This window comes from Arvicanthis niloticus, chromosome 26 (assembly GCF_011762505.2).
Source record: "Arvicanthis niloticus isolate mArvNil1 chromosome 26, mArvNil1.pat.X, whole genome shotgun sequence".
Classification (NCBI taxonomy): Eukaryota; Metazoa; Chordata; class Mammalia; order Rodentia; family Muridae; genus Arvicanthis; species Arvicanthis niloticus.
The window spans coordinates 24,341,605-24,360,787 of record NC_133434.1 but is presented as its reverse complement, the minus strand read 5'-3'; positions in this window follow the sequence as shown (position 1 = coordinate 24,360,787).

Below are 19,183 nucleotides of genomic sequence, written 5' to 3'. Positions count from 1 at the left end.
GATTTAGGGCAGTCCTGCCTCAGCCTCCCAAGGGTTGAGGCATGCACAATCATGCCTATCTGAAATGATGGTTGGGATTATTTTTCTAATTTTATGTATTTATTTTGGAGGTTTGTTTGTTTTGTTTTGAGACAGAGTCTTTCTAAACAGCCCTAGTTGTCCTGGGCCTCACTGTGTAGACCAGGCTAGCTTCAAACCCACAGAAATCTACCTACTTCTGCCTCCCACGTGCTAGAACTAAAGATGTTCACCAACACCTCTCGATATTTTTTCTAACTTTAAAGGGACTTAATCAAATTTGCTTTACAAGTGCTTGGGGAAAAACCAGGATGGATCAGTTGGATATAAAGTCCTCAGGATAAGTTGAGACTGAAATTATTTTTATAATTTTTAAATAAATATTTTTATTAAAATATAATTTTAAAAAGTGTCTTAGTAATTACTGAGGGCATAGGTTAATAGTAGAGTACTCACTCAGCATGCTTAAGTCCCTGGATTCATCTCTAGACTTACAAAGACATTATTACAAAGATTTACTTAGATGGGCAGATGTGTCTGTATTGATAAATAGTCCAAGACAGAGAGTGAAACTCATAACTAGATGACCAAAGAAGACTGTCAGAATATTAGGGAACAGCTTGACGAAGCCTTCTGAGAGCATCCAAAGCACACGTAGAGGCTCCGGATGTGGCTCAGTTGAGAGAGTGTTTACCTAGCATGTGTGAGGATCTGGGTTCAATCACGAGGACTGAAGAGAACCAAGTCACACATGCCTGTAACCCCAGCACTTGAGGAGGCAGAAGAAGTCCGAAGTCATCCTCAGCTACCTGGAGGGTTCAGACTCAGTCTGAGATACACAAGACTCTGTCTCAGGAGGGTGGGGAGAACTCATAAACAACACCCATTAAACTCTACAAATTGACAATGTGGAATTTTTGGACATTGTGGCCTGGGCCACAATGTAATCTTAGCACACGGAAGGCACAGGCAGCTGGATCTCTCTGAGTTGGTGCCAGCCTGGTCTACATAGTGAGTTCTAAGACAGACAGAGAGCAACACAGAGAAACCTTCTCTAAAAGAAAAGGACAATGTGGTGTTTTTCACCTGAACCCTGTTTTCATCTGCGTTCTTGACACAGCACAAACACCTTCCTCAGGTGATTACGTAAGACCCAAAGTCTCTCAGATCCCCACTCTTTGCTTCACTTTCTTTGCTTTCTTGAGACTGAAACACCCATTCACACTGACTAATACATATTAGTCATATGTATTATATGTATACATGTATATATGTATACATAATACAAAATACATATTAACCAAGTTTTAATTAATTGATGGGGTTGGTGGTGGTGGCAGAGGTGGTGGTTGGTTGGTTGGGTTGGTTTTCTCTGTACTGTAGTCATAGCTGTCCAGGAACTCTGTAGACCAGGTTGGCCTCAAACTCAGAGATCTGGCTGCCTCTGCCTTCCGAGTCACCAGTGGGATTAAAGGCCTGCACCACCATCACCCTGCTGTGGTTGTTTTGTTTTTAATTTATTTTAAAAGAGTATGCTACCCAGGCTGGCCTAGGAATCGTGATCCTCCTGCCTCATCCTCCCAAGTGCTGTACTTATGCAATTATCAGCACACCTAGCTTTAACCAAGCTGAATTTTGCCTTCTAGCCCCAGGCCTCTGAACTTTCACCCTCCATGAGTCAGCGTTCCAGAAGAGCCTCTCCTAAAAATAGGCCACTTTCAGCTAAAACCTTCTCTATCTGTCAATCAAGCCAACTCCCTGAAGTCTTGGGATTGAGAAAGAAGAGAGCGTGAGAGAGAAGAGAAAAGGCGAGAGAGAGAGAGAGAGAGAGAGAGAGAGAGAGAGAGAGAAAGCTTGACATGGCAGTTTATACTTATAATCCCAATAATCCCAGCACTTGGGTAATGGGGGCAGAGGAGCAGAAGTTCAAGGCCATCCTCTGCTCCATAGGAAGTTTGAAGACAGCCTGAACTATGGAAATCTGTTCCAGACAAGCAAAAAATAAGATGGGTTTGGTGCAGCACACCTATAACCCCAGGATTTAAGAGATCAAGGCAGAAAGATTGCCTCAATCTTTTGTCTGGTACATATTGAGTTCCAAGCCAGTCTAGGCTACAGAGTGAGTCTCTGTCCTTCAAATAGGAAAAAAAGCAACAGCAAGCATGAATCATATAATTCTCTAGTGTGTGCTAGGATTAAAAGTTTTGATGCAGCTGGTCATAGTGGTGCAAGCCTTTTATCCCAGCACTCAGGGGCAGAGGCTGGCAGGTCTTGTGAGTTGTAGTCCATCTTACAAAAAATTCAAATATGGTTAGTTCCAGGACAGCCAGAGCTACATACTGAGACCCTACCTCAAAACAAACAAAGGAAAAACCAAGAGATATGGGGCTAGAGAGATGGCTCAGTGTTTTAGGGTACCAGCTGCTCTTCCAGAGGACCCAAGTTCAATTTCCAGCACCCACAAGTCAATTTACTATCTGTAACTGCAGTCCCAGGCTATCCAAGGGTACCAGTCACTCACTTAGTACACAGACACATATGCAGATAAAACACCACATATATAAATTTTAAAATAAAAAAGATCTTTTAAGAAAAAAGTTCAGATGTGCCAGGCTGAATGATGTCTCCAAACGCCAAATACAGGCTGAATCTGTAGAACTTCGGGAGATTGTCTTACATAGCAATAGGGATTTTGTAGGTCTAATGGCTGCATCCTGAGATGGGAAAGTGATCCTGGATTATCCAGTGGGCCATAAAGGAAGTGTCCTTACAGAGGGAAGCAGGGGGAGATTCTCACCAGAAGAAATTACATAAGGGGACTGGGGGTGATATACTTTAGAGACAGAGGAAAGTATGTCTCTACAAGCCATACAGGTAGCTGCTACAAGCTCAGAAACTCCAGAAGAAGCATCCTTGACAACTTTAGGCTTCATTGTAATATGGTAAAACTGATCTTGAACCTCTGACCTCCAGAACATGGAAGGAATAAATAAATTTGCCCTACTTTAAGCTACAAATCGATGACAACTTATGACAGCAGCCAGGAGACATAGGCTACTTTGTAAAGATTGTAACCTGTTGTCAAGTTAAACAAACAAGTTTCAAAGAACCGGTGAAACATGATTCCATTAATAAAAGCCACCAACAAAATCACTAACTTTGTATCTATGTATGAATGAGTCACATGTATTTACACTTGCTTCTGTTTCCCTGAACCAGAAGAACAAGACAGCTAGTGGATCCTTTTATCATTTCAGCACCTGGAAGACTGGGGCAGAAAGTTGTCTTACCACTTCCCAGGAGTCTGGGTCCAGCCTGTGCATCATCCTGAGCCTCCAGCTCAAAAGGAAAAATGGAGAAAAAATGAAAAATTTAAAAAACCCAAAACTGAAACCAACCAGGGTAGAACAAACCTGTAATCCCTGTACTTGTATGACCTGGCCTACTAGTGAATTCCAGGTCAGCCAGAGCTACATATCGAGTCCCTGTCTTAAAGAAAAGAGGAGAAGGAGGGCTAAAGTGTGAAAGAGCACACACCAGGTAATTGAAAATTGGTTAAATCATGGGCACAATCAGGAATGAGGCCAGGGAAGTAAGTGAAGAGAGAGTGCCTTTATCTGTCTTCATTTTCTGGGAATATTACTAATTTTGAAATGAGAAAATATTCAATCAAAGTGTTTTTTGAGCCGGGCAGTAGTGGTGCAAGCCTTTGATCCCAGCACTTGGGAGGCAGAAGCAGGTGGATTTCTGAGTTTGAGGCCAGCCTGGTCTACAGAGTGAGTTCTGGGACAGCCAGGCTTTCACAGAGAAACCCTGTCAAAAAAAAAAAAAAAAAGTGTTTTTTGGTTGGCTGTATGTTAGGTTCAACATTATATGCCAAGGAAAAATGAGGTCAAGAAGTACAGTCAAGCCGGGCAGTGGTGGCGCATGCTTTTAATCCCAGCATTTGGGAGGCAGAGGCAGGCAGATTTCTGAGTTCGAGGCCATCCTGGTCTACAGAGTGAGTTCCAGAACAGCCAGGGATACACAGAGAAACCCTGTCTTGAAAAACAAAAAACAAAAAAACAAAACAAAACAAAAGAACAGTCAACCAGTACATGTAACTGTAACATTATACAGCATGTGTTCTCTACACACAGGGTCTTCCCCAGAAAGTGGGACTTCCTAGCCTTGTGCCACAATGAGCTCATCCCTCACTGAGAAGTATTGATTGGCCTGCATTATTTTGGTATCAGGACTAAAATATATTGAGTTGATCTGTGGGCACTAATCCACAAGTTTTTTTGTTAGAGGAAATTTACTGGGGGACAAATAGGTGTTGGGGATTTTTTTTCCACATAATAAACTTGCTTATTAGATGTTCAAATAACAATTAAAAAAAAAAACCTCCTACCACTTAGTAAACACTTTCCGTGTGCCTAATATTATCTATTTATGTGTAAATCAGCCCAAATCTCTGTGGTTTCAAATAGTCATTTTATTATGTCTTGTGGTTTCTGTGGGTCCGGAGTTTGGGGAAGGTATAGGTTGGGCAGTTCTGGCTGGAGCTGCCTCCTGTTTTCACAGCTAGAGAGTTGCTGGAGGCAGAAGGAGTGGGAGTCTAGGGCCAGAACATCTAGTTCCTACCCAACAACTCGATTCCCATCTGCTTAGTTTAGGGGCTCTCCATGTGACCTGTCTTTGAGGATTAATTTGGACCTCCTCACAGCCTGGTGACTTCAAGGCCTTTGGCCTACTTACTTGGCAGCATCTCCCTCAGCCCTAGGCAAAAGCCAGTAAAGTCAAAGCACATGATCAATGCCTTCTGACGAAAGACCACCAGAAAGTCTCCTCTTCCTAACCAGAGTTTTTATAGTAGTTTGTGGTGCTGGAAATGGAGCTCAGAACCTTGGGCCAGCACTGTCCCACTGTGCCACGTACCTGCCCACCCTCTTTTAAGACAGTCTCACTAAGTAGCCAAGGCTGGCTTTTGTGTGTGTGTTTGTTTGTTTGTTTGTTTGTTTGTTTGTTTATTTCTAGAAATGGTTTCTCCTTGTGGCCCTGACTATCCTGGAACCCATTCTATAGACTAGGCTGGCCTCGAACTCACAAAGATCCCTCAATCTCTGCCTTCCACTTACATGCTAGGATTAAAGACGTGGGCCACCACACCTGGCCAGGCTGGCCTTTGTTGTATAGCAGTTTCTTTAAGGAAAAAGTATTGACTCAGGATCCCCAAGACCAAGTTCTCAGCACAAAGGAGATTTATTTGCCCCAGAGGGACAGAGGAACAGGATAAGGGACAAACATAGAAAACAGATGAAGACGGAGAAGGGGAAGGAAACAAGGGGGAGAGGAGGGGTATTTGTCCCAAAGGAGGGGAACAAACGACTGTTTCTGGGTAAAGACGATTTCTATCTAGTTTATAAAGGAACCAGGGGAGAGACCATAATAGAATGATAATAAAATGTTAAATTTTAATTGGGTATGTCAATCAGGTGAGCCAAAGGGGGCTTTTGATTGCTGGACTTCAATGCTTTAGTAGCTGGACCTTGGTAGTCAGCCTCTGGAAGAGGAAGTGACCATATAAGGGGACAGACTTTGGGGGCTAGCTTTAGGGATGTAATCTAAGGAGTTTTAGCAAGGCAGAGGGAATGAGGGAGGAGGGCGAGGCCTGCCAGAGCCCTGCTGGAAATGCTGGAGCTGGCCAGAGTCCCTTCAGTTTCCACCTGATTGAAGACTTCTCTCCAGGGGGGAAAGGGAACAAAATCTCACCTGTCTGGGAAAGGGGGATTTTAAAAGATTCTCTCATCCCAGGCTTTGTCAAATGAACAAGCACTGCTGGGAGGCTGTGTAGAGAGCGCTGCAGTAACAGCCTTTCTGAGTCTTCCAGTGTATTAAGGTGAGCTTTTCAGTAACACAGCTGTTTGTGAGTCACCTCTGTTCCTGTAAGTAACCCCTGGGCATGAGCTGTGTCTTCAGAGATTGACTGACTGATTAGTAGACCATCAGTGATGTGGAGAGGTTAGAATGTTGCAGATCCACAGCCTAATTACAAGCTATCTTGGGCTAGATTTTGTCCTAAGTAGTTGTTTCTTGCCCACCCCTGCTTCAGTTCAAGCATCCTGTAATTAACATTAAAAAATTCTCTAAAAAATATGAATAGACCCTTCAGTGTCCACCAGCCAAAGGGCTAAGTGTGCTGTCAGAACGCATCTAAGGCCTATAGCAGAGTTTTCCCTGATTCGCTGTACCTACCAACAAACCACCTACCAGATAGACTCACCAATGTATTTGAAAAGTGTCTTACTGCATAGCTTTTCTGTTCTGCTACTATGAATATTTCATGAAATTGCTACCCTATTGGAACATTGTATTGGGGAAGACCTAAGTCTGTATTCCCATGCTATGGTCACACATATTTGGCTCCAGAAAAAAAATTCTTGTATTCCTTTAGAGAGCGATATATTTCTTTCATCAATAGTTCTTGGTCCCTAAAGTATGCCCCCATCTGGATTGGTACCAGGACAGGGCATCCCTTGTTGTCTACAATCCAGCATTGCCTCACCAGCGATTGGGAGGCAGAGGCAGGCAGATCTCTGAGAGCTCAAGGCCAGCCTGGTCTACATAGTAAGTATAGCCAGGGCTATATAGAGAGACCTTGTCTCAAAAAAAAAAAAAAAAAAAAAATAGTGAGTCTTTTCTTAGGACTCAGACCTTCTTGATTTATTCTGGCCTAAAGTTTTTATGATAGTACTTACATTCAACATGATTGCTTTAAAGTAGCCAGTTTTGTTTGCTTCAGAAACATTTTGGTTTCTGATTGGTTTGTTGTCAGCTTGGTTTGACTTGGTTTTGTTTGCCTTGGGAAACAACCTTTGGTTTATTACCTATTTCACACTTGTCTCTTGATACTCCTTCAATAACCAGTTCTGAACTTTTCTATGGCGTATTGCAGCCTTGTTACCTTTCTCTTAAGAATATTCTTAGTGGGGCTGGAGAGATGACTTAGTGGTTAAGAGCATTTGCAGTTAGTTCCTCCAGAGGACTGAGGTTCAGTTCCCAGCCACCACATGGAGGTTCCCAGCCATCCATAAACCTGAACTCTGCAGACACATGTCACACATGTGGTGCACAGACATACATCATACATGCAAGCAAAACATTCATACACATAAAATAAAAATAAGTAAAACTTTTAAAAATACAGTTTGAATGCTTGATCATTAAAACACTAAATGTAAGAGACACTTGTTCCCTCCAAAACCAACAGGAACTCCTTTTGGAGTCTGGGGAACTCCCCATAAGTTACAATGACATCTTTGGGAAACAACAAATATACCTTGTTCCCGGGTCAAAAGAAACTTTATGAGCTTGTCTGAAGAAGACACATATAAGGGTTTGATCATGCACTGTCTTGAAACCTCTCACATTTCCACAAACATGGAGGATAACCCTGAGACTCAGGGGGAGTCAATGGTCTTGGCGTGAAAGCTGAGAAGGTCCACTCCAAAGCATCACAGAACTCTGATCCAAGCATAAGTCCCCTAGAGAGGCTTGCGATTTTTCAGGAAAAAGAAAACTAGTAGGAAGATTTCCAAAAGGGAGAAATTGTTTGAAGATAAACCATCATCTACTTACTACTCCAAGCACTTGATGTATAATCATTATGGACATTCAACTTACATGTACTTGGAAAAGTGGAGAGACAACGTAGCTTTACAGTTCCTTCAACATACAGTGTTTGCTGTTCCAAAATTGGTATTTTGCACACTAGAGTGGAACAGTGGGCTGAGAAGAGCTGAGAGCTGAGTTCTTCAACATATGTCTTTAGTTTGTTTGTTTGTTTTGGTTTTTTGGAGACAGGGTTTCTCTGTGTAGTCCTGGCTGTCCTGGAACTCACTCTGTAGACCAGGCTGGCCTCGAACTCAGAAATCCACCTGCCTCTGCCTCCCAAGTGCTGGGATTAAAGGCATGCGCCACCACCGCCCAGCAGTGTCTTTAGTTTGAATATAATTTATGACATTTTATTAACCTCTTATCCTTTAGTGTCTGCCTTTAATTCTGATAGTTTCCAAAAGCCCTCTATTCATTTTCTGTGTTATCAATTTTATTATTTCTTCTCTTATTTTCTTCTAAATTCCAGTTAAAGTATGTTGCCTATTCATAACTTTTGTTATATTGCTGGGAGCAGCCTTGCCTGGCAGTGGTGTCGCACGCCTTTAATCCCAGCACTTAGGAGGCAGAGGCAGGTGGATTTCTGAGTTCGAGGCCAGCCTGGTCTACAGAGTGAGTTCCAGGACAGCCAGGGTTACAAAGAGAAACCCTGTCTCAAACCCCCCCCCCCCAAAAAAAGAGCAGCCTTGAAAGAAAACCCAGGCTACAATAGAGCTGCTCTGAGGAAATCCAGAGCTTTTCTTCTTCTCCTTACTAAAACTAAAAAACAACAACAACAAATACAAAGAATTACTAACCAAAAGGAAATAAAGGCCCTGGTAGGTACTATGTCATGGTTAAATACTTCCTCAAAGAAAATAAAATTCTAACTACCTGTAACTACCTTTAAGACAAATTCTATAAGATTCCAATTGGGAGAAACTGTAGAGCATCACATTTTTTTTTCATTTTATTTTATTTTATTTTATTTTATTTTATTTTATTTGTATGTATGTTTTGCCTGCATGTAAGTATGTGTAACACATGTATGCAGTGTGTGTGGAAACAAGAAAAGAATGCCAGATCCCCTGGAAGTAGAGCTAAGATGGACGGTGTGAGCTGCCATGCGGGTGCTGAGAATTAATGGAAGATATGTCCCCTGGAAAAGCAATTGGTGCTCTTAACCTTGAGCCATCTATCCAGCTTGTATCACATTTTCCACTGGTGAACTATGCCTGTGTACATTCATTAGGATGACTTTTTAGAAACACAAAGTGCACATGTTTTGGTCTCCCAGAAGAGAGAGGTGATCGTAAACTTAGGTGATACTGAGAACCTCTAGTCTCACCACCATTGTCTCCATGCCCATTCTCAAAAGGTCAGAAAACCCTACAAGAGGAAACTGACAGTTCCCTTCTATAAGTACCAGGAAAATTATAGGCAAAGTCCTCAACAGGCATAGAACAAATAAGAACAGCTGCTCCAACTGAGGTAACCATAGACAAAAGTAGACCCTTGCCTAATATAAAACAACAAACACCCTTTAAGGCAAGAAGCCTTACTGGGAATTAAACTCAAGATTACCCAGAAAAGGGCTTAAAAGCCTTACACCAGTCCTTGCTTTGTCTCAAAATTACTCATAAAGAAGTCAAATGGAAGAGGTCACAGATTTGTGCAGGGTCTCCAGGCCACAAATAAGCTAGTAATCCCTCAACAACCAGTCCTGCCCAATTCCTACATCTGCTGAGTAACAGCCCTCTAAATACAGCCTGTTTGCATACTCCTATCCTTTAGCATCCTTGGTACATCAAATACCCAATTTTTGTTTCCTTCACTCAAGGAAAGGCAGTTTACTTGGACTGTGATGCCATGGGCTGCATTGAAAGTCCCAGATATTTTTCTCAAACTCCTAAATTTGATTTACAAGATATACAATTCTTTTTTTAAGCCTGCTTTAATACAATATGTGGATGACCTACTACTGTGTTTTTTCCCTCCTGTGACTTTTTTTTGTTTGTTTGTTTGTTTGTTTTGTTTTTCGAGACAGGGTTTTTCTGTGTAGCCCTGGCTGTCCTGGAACTCACTCTGTAGACCAGGCTGGCCTCAAACTCAGAAATCCATTACAGCAACCAGCTAAAAGGGGTCATAAAATATCAAAAGACAAAAATTCAACTTGCAAGCAGGAAGTAAAATGCCTTTTGTCATACAGTGATGTGCCAAGATTGCTCAAAAATCCCGACTATATTTCTATTCTGAGGAATTTTCCTACCCTAAAACCAAACAAACAATTAAGAGGAGACTTAGGACTAACTAGCTACTATTGAAAATGAATTCTAAACTATTCCTTAATTTTCTAGCCACTATATAAGAAACTTAAACAGATCAACCAGATATCAGATAACTAGGCCCAGAGGAAGAGGCAGTATAAGACCTAAAGACAGCTTTAAATCAGGCCCCTGCCCAAGGACAACCAGACAATAATTCTCCCTTCTTCCTATTCATTCATGAAATGGAAATGAATGCAATGAGCATGCTGATGCAGAAAGATAAAGGCCACCACCCTGTATGAGTGCCTCTGCTGCTGTACTAAAGCCAATGGAAGTCACCTTAGGCTCTCTTCTCACCATTTATGTGCCTCATTCTGTAGAGCCCTTGCAAATTCCCCATCATAGCTAGCATTGCACAGCAAGTCACCTGACTTCCTGAAACACACTTCTGATTTCATCATTCAGGGTTTCCCTGGTGTGACTCTCTCAGTCCTATGGTCTCACCCCTTTACTGTGTGAACTAGAAGAGACTGAACATGACAATACTCAAATACGCTATAGACTTCTTGCCCTTAGAAGACACATATTGGGAACAAATATCAAACTGCAGAATTGATTTTATTTACTGACAGTTCTTATTCATAAGACAAACAAGGACATTTCCAGCAGGATATACAGTTACCCCTACTCTTGATACAATTGAGAGTATGCTCATTTGCCTGGAAGTCAATCTGCTCACATGGCTAGACTCAGAGTCTCAACCAGAGTGAGCCATTTAACAGAAAACAAAAGAATCAAATCTATACAGTCACTATGCATTTGGAGTAGTACATAACTATGACATTCAGTGGTGGCAATGGTAGATTTATGACTTCCTTTGGTCAATGTATTTGAAATAGTCGACAAATCTCAGAATTACTGCATGCATTTCATCTGCTCTTTGGCTCTTAGAGGGAATGTTGTCAGGTCAAATGAGAACATTTCACTAAAACTGTATACATGTGTTTATGCACTGAATTGCAAGCATTATAGTTTTTTTTCTTTCCTTTTGTTTTAGATAAATATGATTCCTTGTGCTTTTTCAGCCATTCATATTGTTATTTTACCTATCTGCCTCCTTCTCCTGTCTTTACCTTATCTTCCTTCTCCTCCCACTTCTCTAAGGAGACTCCCTTTCCCCATCAGATAGCTTGTGTCCTACCATTCCCCTTTACCTTCTCCCCACCTTCTGTGTTTACCTCCATCTCCCTTCCCAAGGAGTCCTACCTTTTCCCATTTCCCTGATCAGATCTTTGTACCCTGCTAATCCCCACTCTACTGTTTTCCATGCCCATCTCCTGTCAAGGGTCCTGTTTTACTCTCCTGTCTTCTGTAGTAACTGCAGGCTCTGTGCTCACATCTGAAGATTTGGAGCCAAGAGTCTCCAATGAGAGAGAGCATGTGACATTTGCCTTTCTGGGTCTCAGTTACCCCAATCAATATGATCTTTTCTAGTTTTAACTATTTACCTGCATGATTTCATTTTTCTTTACTGCTAAATAGTATTCCATAGTGTGTGTGTGTGTGTGTGTGTGTGTGTGTGTGACATTTTCATTATCCATTTATTGGTTGTAAGACATTTAGGTTGTTTCTATTTCCTACCTATTGTTAATAGACAGCAATAGACATGGCCGAGCAAAAATTTGTGGAGTATGATGTTAAGTACTTTGGGCATATTGCCAAGAGTAATAAAGCCGGGTCATGCAGTAGATCTATTTTTAGCTTTTTAGAATTCTCCATTCTGACCTCCATAGTGGCTGCACCAGTTTGCAATCCCACTAACAGTGAGTAATTCTCCCACCATCCCCATATTAAGTCCCTTTGTTAACCGTGTCTTTGCTATGTATGTTTGTTTCTAAACCTCCCATCTTACTTGAACCAAATCTCCATGCTTGAAAAGATTCAATCTTTCACTACCTCCAAGAAAGATTTCCCTTATTGTGCCATATAATTTGGGTAAAGAAATTTTCTAAATTTTGGACTCAACAGATTTAAATTAAGTCTGTCTAAGGGAAATCCCTTTGTGGGGTATCTCTATTTTAGGGCCACAACCCTTATCTTCAAAGAAATAAGAAGTTTTCCCACTAAGGAAAAGGGAATAATTCTAACTGGGTCCATCAAATTAGACTACTCTGTTGCTGTTGATATTAAAGATGATAGCTTACGGGGCTGAAGAGATGGCTCAGTGGTTAAGAGCACTGACCGCTCTTTCCGAGGTCCTGAGTTCAACTCCAGCTACCACATAGTGGCTCATAACCATGGGATCCAATGCCTTCTTCTGGTGTGTGTGTTTGAAGGCAGCTACAATGTACTCATATAAATAAAATAAATAAATAAAATCTTTTTTAAAAGATAATAACTTATAACAAATTCCTGGATATAACTGTTAATTTATTGCAGCTACCTATGTTTCCTGTTGCAGCATAACCTGCACCGCTGATCATTTGCCCTGTATATGTGACTGGATACCCCAAAATGTGAGACTGATCCCTATCTACCAACCACCTAATGTCTAACTCACAGAGAAACTTTGTGGACTTAAACTCCAGATGATAGAAACACCACTGTTATACCTGAAAGACCCTGGGAAGCCCCATGGCACAGTCAGACTACTGCAGATAACAGTAATAACCTCTACAGTATTGACTCATATATGGAGTGCCCTGAAATTTGGGGTTGTCCCTTCTTATTCAAATTGCACAAAAGGTATAAGTTACTAGTGGCAATAGCATTCATGATTTATTAATCTAAACTGGCCAACCTCTCCACCCACCCCCATTCCCAACCCCACTTATCCCCACACACAAACTGTAATGCTTAGCTGACAAGGGGATCTGTAACAAGATTTCCTGAAAATAACATGTGTCTACAAAGGTTGATTGACTGATCAATAGAACATTGGAGATGTGAGAGGTTGAAATGTTGCATAATTAGTCCATAGACTAATTATGATTTATCCTGGACTGGCTTTAGCCTTCTAAGTAGCCATTTCTTGTCCATCCCTGTGTCAGACCTAACATCCTGTGACTAACACAAAAATCCTTGAGAATGTATGAACAGACCCCTTTAGTGTCCACCATCAAAGGGCTAAGTGTGCTGTCAGAACACATCTAAGGCCTATAGCAAAGTTTTCCCTATCTGCTGAAACCCACCTACTGGATATGCCCACCAATGTATTTGCAAAGTGTCTTAATGCATCGCTTACTTTGTTCTGCTACCCTAAATTACTAATAAAATTACTACTCTATTGGAACACTGTATTGGGGAAGTCTGTGTTCCTAGGCTATGGTCACTCATATTTGGCTCCAGAATAAAGCATCTCTTTCATTCTTTTAAGCTGGGAGCTGTTTTGTTTTGGTTTTCATCAGCAATCCTAGCCCACACTCCTGTTAGTAATCTCAATAAAAACTCATTATTTATCAAGCTGGACTTTGATGTGTTTTAGTCCATCATAGATTCCCTTTGGAGCCTGAGTAGATGTGTGTGTGTCCCATCCCCAAGAAGTCTGTCATAGAACAGCCTTGAAATAGCGATGCTCTTGCCTCAGCCTAGAACAGACCTGAAAACTACCTATGTTTACCCAACTGAATTTTAGCAAAGATACTAAGAATATGTATGGAAGCCAGACATGATTGCTCATACCTGCAATCCCAGTACTCAGGGTGCAGAGGCAGGAGGATGTCAGCAAGTATGAGGCCAGCCTAATCTACAAAGTGAGTTCCATGATGTCATGGTCTTCAGAGACCCTGTCACAGGAAACAAATCAGTAAGGAGGCAACAATGAAAGAATATGCACTGTGGGAAGGGCCGTCTTTCAACAAATTGTTTGAAGAATATCAGTTATCCACTGGATGGAGAAAGAAATTATATGCCTATCTCTCACCAGGTACAAAAATCAACTCAAATATACTTTGAAGATTTAAGTGTAAAGCCTGAAATTAGAAACTTATTTTCTTATTTCAAACATAATAGATGTAATGTTTCAGAACAGTGAAATAGGATGAAAAAATTTTTTATAAGACCCCAAAAGCAGAAGAAACTAAAAACAGACAAACGGGATTGCAGCAAACTAAAAGTTCTTACCAAAAACACAGAGAAAATCAACAGGATCCAGAGACAGCACACAAGATGAAAGAGAGCAGCTGTAAAGAATACACCTGACTCCCAGGCCACAGAATGCATTTTGAAAGCTCGGGAGCCAAGAAACCAAGTAATTCCATTTAGAGGTTGGCAGTGGATCTAATTAGGCATTTTCCAAGAGGGTGCACTCAAAGTGTAGGAGAAGGACCAACAGTGCTAGTCATGAGAGAAATGCAAATAGAAGCCACAGTAAGATACTTCCTAACCCTAGTAAGAAGAGCAACTATTGGGAAGTCTAAAGACAACCACAGTCAGGAGGGTGTGAAGACAAGGAATTCCTACACACCCTGGATTGGAATGTAAAGAGGCAGTCATTATGGCAAATACCAGAGAGGTTCCTCCAAAATTAAAGAGGACTTCTTAATGACTCAGTGACCTATTACAGGAAATATTTAGAAGAAATACAATCAGTATGTCAAAGAGACATTCATACTTCTGTGTTGATACAGCACAATTCATAAGAGCCAGGAAATGGAGACAACCCATGTGTCTGTCAATAGAGGACATGGGGTGCATATATAGACAGTCAAATTCTATTCTAGGACTAGAGAAGGATGACGTTCTGTTATTTGCAGCAACAAATGCATAGATCTGGAGGTAATCAAGTTATGTAAAGTTAGTCCAACACAGAATGACAGGTTCCACATAACCCCCACTCATCTCTGAAGTCGATCACTAGAAATTGAAAACGGTGTAAGTTTCCAAAGATGGGGTAAAGTAGTTACGAGAAAGAAATGGGGAAAGGTTCTAAAGATGTATAAAAGTATAATCTGGTGGGACCAAGAAATTCTAATGTGTTTTTTACCACAGATCCTGACTATGGATAAGAACAACTTTATATAGTCTAAAAGCTAGGATAATGCTAGGGACTTCGCAATGGAAGAGTGCTTGTCCAACATGCATGAGCCACCATATCTAACCTCCAGCATCACACCAACAATAACAATCAAAATGGGTAGATAAAAGCTGGATGAACGTATTGCGACAGTTTCACCATAAAGAAATGATCATTGCTTGAGGAAATAAATGTTTCACCTGCTTAAACATCAAACAATGGGCATGTGTTAGCCATCTCTCATTTCTGTTACACATATCTGGCAGAGCAATATACAGGGAGGAAGGCCCTTGGCTTCTGGTTTAAGATGAGATGTCATCCTTCACGGTAAAAGAGCATGACTGTGGGACACTTCACACAGTGTCCACTGTCAGGAAGCTGAGAGAGATAAATGTTGGAGTTCAGCTTGTTCCCTCCTTTATCCACTTTTATTAAGTCCAAGACCCCAGCCAAGTTGGGTCTTCCCTCAGTTCCACCTCTCTAGAACACACCCATGACACACTCATAAGTGTGTCTCCTAGGTGATTCCAAATCCAATCAAGTTGGCCGTGAAGATGAACCCTCATCACGTGTATCAAAACACCATATGGTATGCTATTAATATGTTTGAGCTTTATCTTTTGTAACAGTTAATAAATAACAAAAGTTAAAAAGAGGGGGCTGGAGAGATGGCTCAGTGGTTAAGAGCACTGACTGCTCTTCCAGGGGTCCTGCGTTCAATTTCCAGCAACCACATGGTGGCTCACAACCATCTGTAATGGGATCTGATGCACTCTACCGGTGTGTCTGATGACAGCTATGGTATACTCATATAAATAAAATAAATAAATCTTTGGGGGAAAAAAGTTTTAGAAAACCAGACTTTTAATCTAGGATAAGGTATTATAAAACAATATTTTTTATAAATTCAATGAGAACTTTCTAAATATAATCTAATGCTGTATTGAAAGCCTCCCTTTCAATGCCTTGTTTTGAAGAGTATGACTTGTAACATCCTATAAAATGCACTTATTGCAAGTACCACAGAAGCCCTCAGAGACTAATGGCTCTTTTTCTCCAGCTAAGTTTCCTTATCTTCTCCTTCAGGGTTCTAAGAATCCTTGTCAGTGCCAACCCAACTTTGATTTGAATGCCCCAAAAAACAGAGTACCAAACAACTGGAAAAGTCAGAATTATTTGTCATTCAGCAGAATGAATTAATAGCTCTCTGTGCTTAGATGGCAACTGTATAGACAGCTTGCATCATTACAATAGACTTAGGATAAAATAATCAATCACATCATTACAATAGGCTTAGGATACAATAATCAATTGCATCGTTACAATAGGCTTAGAATACAATAATCAAAAATCAACTAGCCGGATATTGGTTGAGTGCAAACATAGTGCATTCTACAATTACAGATGTGATCTATAATATCCAAGCTATGGATTCAAGGTGCTTTTGCCTAGTAATTCTTCCCTCTGCAGACATTTTTAGGATACCTATTATTCTTAGGATCCCATGCCATGTAGCAAAAGGGACAGAAAACTGAAGCATTTTGATTTCATCCTTGAATTATTAACACTTTAACTCAGAAAGAGAAAAAGGGTCGTGTATAAGACCAAATGAGTACCTGATGGTGGTGGCATGAGCCTTTGATCCCAGTGTTTGGGAGACAGAGGCAGGCCAGTCTCTGAGTTTGAGGCCATCCTGGTATACAGAGTGAGTTCCAAGACAGACAGAACCACACAGAGAAACCCTGCCTCAAAAACAAACAAATGAAACAACAAGCAAACACAAGTCCAGACGATTTTACTATTTAGAGAGAAGACACTAGAGCATGAATTTCCCCACTCTTCATTCCTTTCACCCAGCCCCACTCCATCCTTCACCCCTTCTTGCCCACCCACTGTCCTAAAAGACTTCTCTTTTTTCCCAGCTGTGATCTGAACATCTCTTTCTAAGGGCACACAACTTCTTTGATAAACAATGAAAATAAGAAAAAGAAAACCGACATGGAAAAAATAGTAATTAATAATTAAGAGTTTAGAGATGCAGATGCAAGAAGACACCATGATGAAGCTTACTACTTTACATGCTAACCTAAAACTTAATAAACAACTTTTAATGGGACAGGAAATTATCTGAAGAGGCTTTCGATTTTATGTTTAACCATTGCTTTTCTTTATTGTCTAATCTAATGGCCTTACAACTGTGATCTGGCCATTCCCATTTTTTTTCAGCTTATTCTATTATCAGTTTTAAAACAATATCAAGAAATTTTGCAGGGCTGGAGAGTAGCGGTTAAGAGCACTGGCTACTCTTCCAGACTTCCTGAGTTCAATTCCAAGCAACCACATGGTGGCTCACAACCATCTCTAATGGGATCTGATGCCCTCTTCTGGTGTGTCTGAAGACAGCTACAGTTTACTCCTATAAACAAAAGAAATAAATCTTAAAAAAAATTGCTTTATTAAAAACATTACTGAGTCTGGAGAGATGGCTCAGAGGTTAAGAGCACTGACTGCTCTTCAAAAGGTTCTGAGTTCAATTCCCAGCAACCACATGGTGGCTCACAGCCATCTATAATGAGATCTGGTGTCCCCTTCTGGCTTGCAAGCATACAGGCAGGCAGAATACTGTATACATAATAAATAAAATAAATTAAAAAACAAAAAAATATTGCTTTATATTTTGTTCTTATAAAATATTTAATTATTCTTTGATTAACTGAAGTTATCCATGACAACTCACACAATTTTAAAAATACTCTGTAACAGGCCCCAGACTATAGCACAACTGACACCATGTGAGAGGCACCAAGGTGCCACTCTGACCTAAGAGCCCAGCAAGTAGACCCCCAGCACCTCCCAAAACAAGAACAAAGTCCACCATAGTCCACAGTTCTGGGATTCTCGCTTTTTGGCTTCTATTGCTCTGCTTATTGCTAGTTGAAGTGGGTCAATCAGGATGCGGCTTTTGTTCATAAAAAGCCGGAAGTCATAGATTGTGACTACAAGATTTAGGTAAGTTTCCTGTGTAGCCCTCCAGCTGGTGAAAAAAAAAAAAAAAAAAAAAAAAAAAGACTGATTTTTCTGTTGGTTTTAAGAGTTCATGTACTAACAGAGTCAACTAATCTGGATCCTTGGGGCTCTCAGAAACTGAAGCACAAACCAAAGAACATACATAGGCTGGACCTAGGCCTCCCCCCACACACATAGCAGATGTGCAGCTTGGTCTTCATAACAGGGATTATCCCAAAAGCGGTTGCCTGTACCTGGGATGTGTTCTTCTAGCTGGGGTGCCTTTTCTGGCTTCAATTATAGAGGAAGTGCCTAGCTTCACAGAGACTTGAAGTGCCATGGTAGGGGGATACCTGGTTTGGGGAGGGGGATGTTACCTGTTCAGAGGAGAAAAGAGGGGGAAAGGATTATGGGAGGGGTTACTGGGAGGGAAGTGAGTGGGATGTGAAGTGGATACATTTAATTTTTTTAATTTAATTAAAAAGAGTCCATGTGTTCTCTGAAGGATTTACCTTGTAACAATTTATTTATTTTTATGGGTATGTGTGTTTTGCCTGCATGTATATCTAATGTTTCACGTGCATGTAATACCTGCAGAGTTCAGGAGAGGGCATCAGATACCCTGGAGCTGCAGTTACACATTGTTAGCCACCATGTGCAGCTAGGAATTGAATCCTAGATCTTCTGGAAGTGCCTTTAATCATGGAGACATCTCTCCAGCCCCATATGGATAATTTTACAGGACACCTAATCTCTCTCTTTTACTGCATGCTTTATTCCGTCCAGATACTTGAGGGCTGGAAAAGCTCTAGTGATCAAGAGCACACAGTGCTTTTGCAGAGGATTCAAGTTTGAGCCTCAGCACCCATGTCAAGTGGGCTCATAAATCCCTACCACTCTAATTTCATGGGATTGGGTGCCCTCTTCTGGCCTTCACTGGTAAATATACACATATATAATTAGAAATATAATAAAAAAGAAAATTTATTTCACCAATTACAGAGTTGTTGGTTTTTTTAAATCATACTTCAATCATTAAATAATGCAGTGTCCAAGCAGATATCCTACTAGACTGTTCTCATTTAAAATGTTTCTTTAGGAGCTGGAGAGCTGTCTCGGTGGTTAGGAGCAATTGCTGCTCCTGCAGAGGCCAGAGTTTGGTTCCCAGCACTCACGTGGCATCTTAAAATCATCCATAAACCCAGCTTCTGGAGATCCTACACGCTCTTCTTGTGGATTTTGG